The sequence below is a fragment of the Pinus tabuliformis genome, chromosome 8 (assembly GCF_031772625.1).
Source record: "Pinus tabuliformis cultivar Carrire ecotype Pingquan chromosome 8, CPIR1, whole genome shotgun sequence".
NCBI classification, from domain to species: domain Eukaryota; kingdom Viridiplantae; phylum Streptophyta; class Pinopsida; order Pinales; family Pinaceae; genus Pinus; species Pinus tabuliformis.
Genome location: NC_142294.1, coordinates 1,789,126,045 through 1,789,133,129, shown reverse-complemented (window position 1 = coordinate 1,789,133,129; position 7,085 = coordinate 1,789,126,045).

Below are 7,085 nucleotides of genomic sequence, written 5' to 3'. Positions count from 1 at the left end.
GGTTCTTAGGGTAGATATCTAAGGTGAAAACCTCTCTGAGGTAGCCTAGGTGTTTAAAAAAAAACATATATAATAATAAAAGAAAAAAAACATAATTTTTATGTGAAGGTGGGTGTGAAAGGAAACTAAGGAGAAAAGAGAAGATCCAAAGGGAACCCTGTCTCACATATATTTCATCTCCTCCACTACTTACCATGCATCCCTCCATCAATTCTATTGTTTTTCACTTCATTACTTCAATTCAAGTGAAGATTGTGTTTTCTAACATAATCACCTCAACCATTACCATCATCCCTGCATCCACATACACTCCTACTCCCTTTGTCCATTCATTACAACATCCTCACAACACCATCCAACAACATGATCAAGAAATTCTGAGGGAGACACCAAACATTTCCAAGTGGTAATCCAGGAGCTCCACAATAGCAGCAACATCAAATCTAAGAGCTCCACAGCAGCAGTAACAACATTAGATCTTCAGTCATAGATACCTGCAAAAGCTAATAAACCATCAGCAAGCAATAGTTGGAGAAAGAAGAAAGACCATCAGCAGCACCTCTGAACTTTGACAACTGCAGCAAGGCATCAAGACCACAGGTAAGTATCCCACTCACTCACTCATATGCATAATTAGATCAAAAGTTGTAAAGCTTAAGAGTAAGTTGGTTTATAAGTGGAAAGGTGCAAAAAAAGGAAATCTTTAATAATTCAAAAGAGAATGCAAGAGTCCATAGATACAGTGTTGTTACGGAAACCATTTGAGAATGCTTGAAGAATTAAGATTTGGGGTAGAAACACCAGTACACCAAAGACTCAACATACCTTATTTCTTGATGCAATCACTCATAGACTCCAGCAGTAAAGCAAAGGAAGGAAATTCCCAATAGTTAGTTCACCATGGGTTGATCAGGATCCTCATTAAGGATGCCCTCCAAAGCCTCAGGATCCCCATAACATGGTCAATATTTAGAAACTTACCAGTAGAGGATGAAATCAAAACCCTCACCTATAATTTTAATCCTTCTGTCAGTGAGGAGGAGGCAAAACAAGAAGAAGAAGATACAGAGCTAGATGGGGATGAGATGGGTGAAGAAAAAACTAATACAGAGGAACATGTTGAAAGAATACAAGGACGAGGATGCTGAAACAAGAGGAGGAAACAAAGGAAGAAACTGATGGAGATGTGAAAGAACAGCAAAAGGAAGAAGATAAGAAAAATAGAGAGGATAGCTGCAGGAAAAGAAAGACCAACTAGCATATATGGCCAGCCTCTCCTTGGAGGCCATCTAGTGTAGGATGCAAGCTAAATCCTATGCTATTTACCTCAGAGAACAATGGCTACAATTTCATATTAAAACACTAGCATAGAGAGTCACCATGCCATTTCAGCACTGCAAACAGTTTTTTGATCTTTGTGATCAAAGTGCACTAGAGGATAGGGCCAAAACGGCTGAGTTTTACTTGCATAACATGGCCCTCACAGACTGTTAGGTCCCTATACTACTAGTGTAAAGCCTTATTGTTATTAGTACAACCCCCTTATTATATTGGTGTGCCCATGTAGTCTCAATATTGTTATTATTGTGCGCCATAGAAGGCCATTATTGTTATTATTGTGCCCTTACATTATTATTGTTATGTCAGCTCTGATTATATTATGACCCTTTATACTCCTATATATATAAAGGAGGTATTTTCATTTGTATCATCGAATAATTGTTCATTTGTGTAATGTAAAGGAGGTTGCCCCCTTCAAGAGGCTTATTTCTAACGCGTTTATCTATCTTTTCTATCTTTTTGTGAGTTGGTTTCATAACATTTGGTATCAGAGCTTTGGATTCTAGGGTTTTGCTACTCCAAATAGGTCATCGTGGAATTTTCACTATAACTTTTTTGCTATGAAGTTTCAGAACCTACAACAAAAACTCATTTTAGAAGAAATCAGTCTGAACCTCGTGTTCGAATTTCAGATCTTGTCTCACTACATTTTTGGAGATATGATCTGAGGAAGTGAGGGTTTTTACAAGCTCCACAATTTCATCTCAAACAGGTCATCGTGGAATTGTCGCTATAATTTGTTTTATATGAAGGTTCAAACTCTAAAGTCAAACCATTTGAGATGAAATTGTAGGGAATCTCAGGCCCAAATTTCAGATCTTGTTTGGCCTAATTTGCAGAGATATAGTCCAAGACATTTAGGGTTTCTGAAAGCTCCTGAATTACATCCCAAACAAGAGAACTAGGGAAAATCATCATAATTGTCTCTCTAAGGATCAGATTGAAATTTCGTTAGAAGTTATAGAAAGAGGACAGACTGTAGTTTTCTGTGCGTCGTTTTTAGATCCGAAGGTCAAAATAGTGACACGTGGAACTTCATACAAGTTCTCTCTTCTAAAAAGGTATATAATAAGGTCATCTTGGGAGATTGTGCATAACTCTTTCTTGGAGAATCTGATTTCAATCAAATTGGTGGCATTGGAAAGAGGACTCATAGGGCTACTGCAGGTCATGATTTTAGAACTAGAAGATCTGAAATTATAGAGTTAAGTTGTTTCAATATCGAGCTCCTAAAATCAAGAAAAGGCGATATGAGGAAGTTTGATGGCAAGGATACGTTAAATTGGATACTACAGACGGAGCAATATTTTGATTTACATGAGGTGCAACTATTACAAAAGGTATGTATTGCATCTTCATATTTATAACCAAATCATTTTTTATGGTATAAAGGGCTTTGTTCTCGTAAACCACTTGTTACATGGTCAATTTTCACAGAGGAAATAATAGCAGATTATGAGGATACAAAGAGAAACACCTTCTTTAGCCAATTGATAAATCTCAAACAAAAGTGTTCAATGGAAGAGCACATTGAAGACTTTCAAAAATTCAATATAAGGGAAAATGATATTCCTGAGAAGTAGAGGATTGATGTCTCCATAGGGACTTTAAAGAATAACATTCAACATGAGGTTTGTCTTTTGGAACCTGATTCATTAGAGAAGGCATTCAGGTTGGTAAGAAAAGTGGAAAGAAAAATTATGGTAACAAGGAAGTCTACCCCTCACAACTATAAAGATGGAAGTGTTGTTTTTCTTAGCCTTCCACAACCTACAAGGTTGACACCACAACAATTGGAAGAAAAAATAGCAAAAGGACTTTGTTACAATTATGATAACAAATACATTAAAGGTCATAATTGTGCTGAGAAGAAATTATTTTACATTGATTGTGAATAGGAGGAAGAAAATGATCAAGAAACGTCAAATGAAGAGGATATACACCAGGAACCAACCCCAGAGAAAGGAGAAATGAATCTGACCATATCTTGTAAAGCATTGGCAACAATTACCACTCCTCAAACTATCAAGATAGAAGGACATAACAAGAAGAAAAATGTTCAAGAAGTGAAATATCACATTGAGCATCAAGAAATGAACCCGACCATATCTTGTAATGCACTGGAAGAAATTACCACTCCTCAAACTCTCAAGATAGAAGGACATATCAAGAAGAAAAAGATTCAAGCACTGAAATATCACATTGAGCATCAACAACAAGTTCTCCAACTTTTAAAAGATAATGCCACTTTGGTGCAGAATCAAATGAAACAATAGGCAGATCAACATCGCAGTGAAACAATTTTTGATGTATGCGATTGGGTATTTTTACGGCTACATCTCAAGCAAGCTATTTATGAGAAGGAAATATTTGCAATACTACATGCACTTAAGAAATGGCGACCTTACCTAATGGGAAGACACTTCAAGATAAAAATGGATCATGATAGCCTTAAATACTTTTTAGAACAAATATTATCTTTAGAAGAACATAGAAAATGGGTCACAAATATGTTGGGTTATGACTTTGAAATCATGTACAAAAAAGGGAAGCAAAATGTTGTTACACATGCACTCTCAATAATGGATGAAGATGTGGAAGCATTGTTTTGTGTTATTTCTATTCTCCAACCAGATTGGATAAACGAAGCAAGGGATGAATGGAAGAAGGACGATGAAGTGTGGTCACTCATTCAAAAGTTGCAAAAGATCACAGTTCAAACAATATTGCTAGAACTTGACGATAAAGGAAAAATCATATTGGAACCTGGAGTAGTCACAGAAACAAGAACCCGACAGCTACGAAATCGATCAATTTCAGAGTATCTCATCAAGTGGAAGAACTTACCATTGAAGATTCCACATGGGAGGACAAGAATTTTATACAGAAGCATTGAGAACTACTCAAGCATTGAGGACAACACTTTTTTAAGGAGAGGGGCATGTTAGGTCCCTATACTACTAGTGTAACCCCTTATTGTTATTAGTACAAACCCCTTATTATATTGTTGTGCCCATGTAGTCCCCATATTGTTATTAATGTGCCACATATAAGCCCACTATTGTTATTATTGTGCCCTTACATTATTATTGTTATGTCAGCTCTGATTATATTATGACCCCTTAGACTCCTATATATAGAAAGGAGGCCTTTTCATTTGTATCATCGAATAATTGTTCATTTGTGTAATGTAAAGGAGGTTTCCCCCTCGAAGAGGATTATTTCTAAGGTGTTTATCTATGTTTTCTATATTTTTTTAAGTTGGTTCCATAACATAGACATGAATATTTGGGATCCTAATGCAAAGGTAGGAGATCTACAATTAATGGCTTTGGCATCATCAATGAACCATGAGAAGTCAAGGGCTGTAGAGATGAAAAGAATATTGACCAGAGAGTAAAATGAACCTTTTTTTCATCAGAGCTGAATAATAAAATCCCAGTGGCCCTAATCAACACCCATAATCTAATTACAAATGATCCTCAGATGGCACCTAGATATCCTGCTACCTAAGAGCAAGCAATTTCACATTTTGAGGATATGTTTAGACTGGTAAGAGATGATAATATGCAGGCCTACTAAAGGAGATGGAACACACTGCCACACAACTTGAAGATTAGAGAACATCACTCCCCTAAAAGGTTTAGAGAGGCACTCAACAGGACACCTATGTATAAGCAATCAATACAAAGGTTGAAGGTCAATTGGATAGGCCTAAAACTAGTTCTCCACTACTCCTAGGAATGCTAGAAGGGAGAAAAGAAGAAGAGGAAAAGACGCAGTGGGAAGAAGTACAAAGGAAAGCAGGCTTCTATGAACAAGAAGAAGAGACCACAGCAGAAGCATGGGATGTTAGAGAGGCTACTAGAGCCATGAAGGACATGGACATTGATTAAGCTGCTCAGAGGATGAGCAACACTTTCAGTAGGGGGGTGATGATGAGCCTCATCATTGAGTAATTATATGGGCCTTAATTGGCCTTAGTTCACCTCCTAGTTTAGTCAAACCAACTAGTCTCACAACTTATTGCATACTTTTGATTATATTTTGTTTATGAAATGAGTTAGAGTTGGATATTTGGCTTTGTGGTCTAATGTGGTTGTAATGCAGGAATAAAGGATAAAAGCAAGGGAAAATGTAGGTATAAAGGATAAAAGCAAGGAACTATGGAAAAGACCTTCATAAAACTAGAATGGAACAAGGGAGAGTAATTATAGGAGGTAAATCCTCCTCATTTACTACCCCTCCATTTGAATATTCCTCCACCAACTCGAAGTGCAAACAACCATCACTTTGAAGACTATAAGACAACTGAGCAAGTGAAAAGGACATAAACTAGTTTTTCTTGAGTTAGAGGCCAAGTCTCCTTAATGGGAAGGAAGTCGTTAGAGACTTAAAATGTATAAATAAAGAGGCTTAGGACCTCAATAGGATTCAGAATTTCATTGTAAAACTCTACTTTGTTTTTGAGCTGCAGGAGACTTGTGACAGTTGTTCTGTAATCCATGGTTTTCATAATAAGAATGAGTTCTATTTAAGCCAGCTCTAAGTTAACTCAGAGGGTTGAAGCACTTGGGTTAGGGCCTGACCTGAGTAGCCAAATCTCCTCTTTACTGTACATGAATGCTAGCATAGTTTCCTGGTTTTCATTGTTCATTTGCTTAAATAGCTTCCTGGTTCTGTTTATTTGTTTAAATATCTTTCTGGTTTACTTATTCATTTGTTTAAATACATTTCTAGTTCTTTTCATCCGCGTTGTGCTCCAGTTTACTTTAGTTTATGCCTCCTTTCAGTTTATAGGTTAGCTAGGTGAAAAAGATCACTATCAAGTTATGCACGGGTTCTCAGCCTCATCTCCTCCCTCTAGGACCATCACTTGAGGAAGAGGCCCTTTAGCAACCCCAAAAACATAGGTTCCTGGTTCTCACATGAGCTATGGATTTTTTCGTTTGATGTAGTTACTCGTTCACCCTCAGTGTGTTATTCTGTCATTTTCATTTAAAAACCGCCTTCAGCACGTTCGCTTCCTCGATGTCCGATCCACAACAAACCTTCATAATCACCTTCTGATTCATTATTTTCTCTAACTGCTACCTCGCATGAAGTCTTCCACTTAATTTATGCACTTTAAGTCCCCACCATCGATCTGCCTCGTCTAATATGATGGCTATCACCTCACCTCAGAACTTCCTGCACTTTAAACCCCCACCATCGATCTGCCTCACTTGATCTGACAGCTATCGCTTCACCCAATCACCAACTAGCTTGGCCAATCTCCACTATCGATTAGCCCTGCTTAATCCAATGGCTATCACACAATCTTGATTGGATTAGTGTATGGCCATTATCTGCCCAAGAGCACGTGATAAAAGTGGTTTTCTCATGGTACGTGTCATGTAGTTAGGCTAATCGCGTGAAATTTTAAAATATAGCTTACATCCTTGAGGGAAAATGAGAAACTACTTACCGCCTTAGAAACCCGCTCCATCATTTCCACACATTTATTTTTCCTGCGATATGATCTATGCTATCCATCTCTTGACTTCACCTGCGTGATAAGATCTGAGCCATTCATTGCTCCTGTTAACCTTATCCTCCCATCTCTTCACTTAATTCCTCGCGATACGATCTCCACTATTCATCACTTCATTAACCTTGTTCATCCATTTATTCACTTAAGACCATGCGATACAATCTTCGCCATTCATCGCTTCATTAACCTTGTCCATCCATTTATTCGCTTA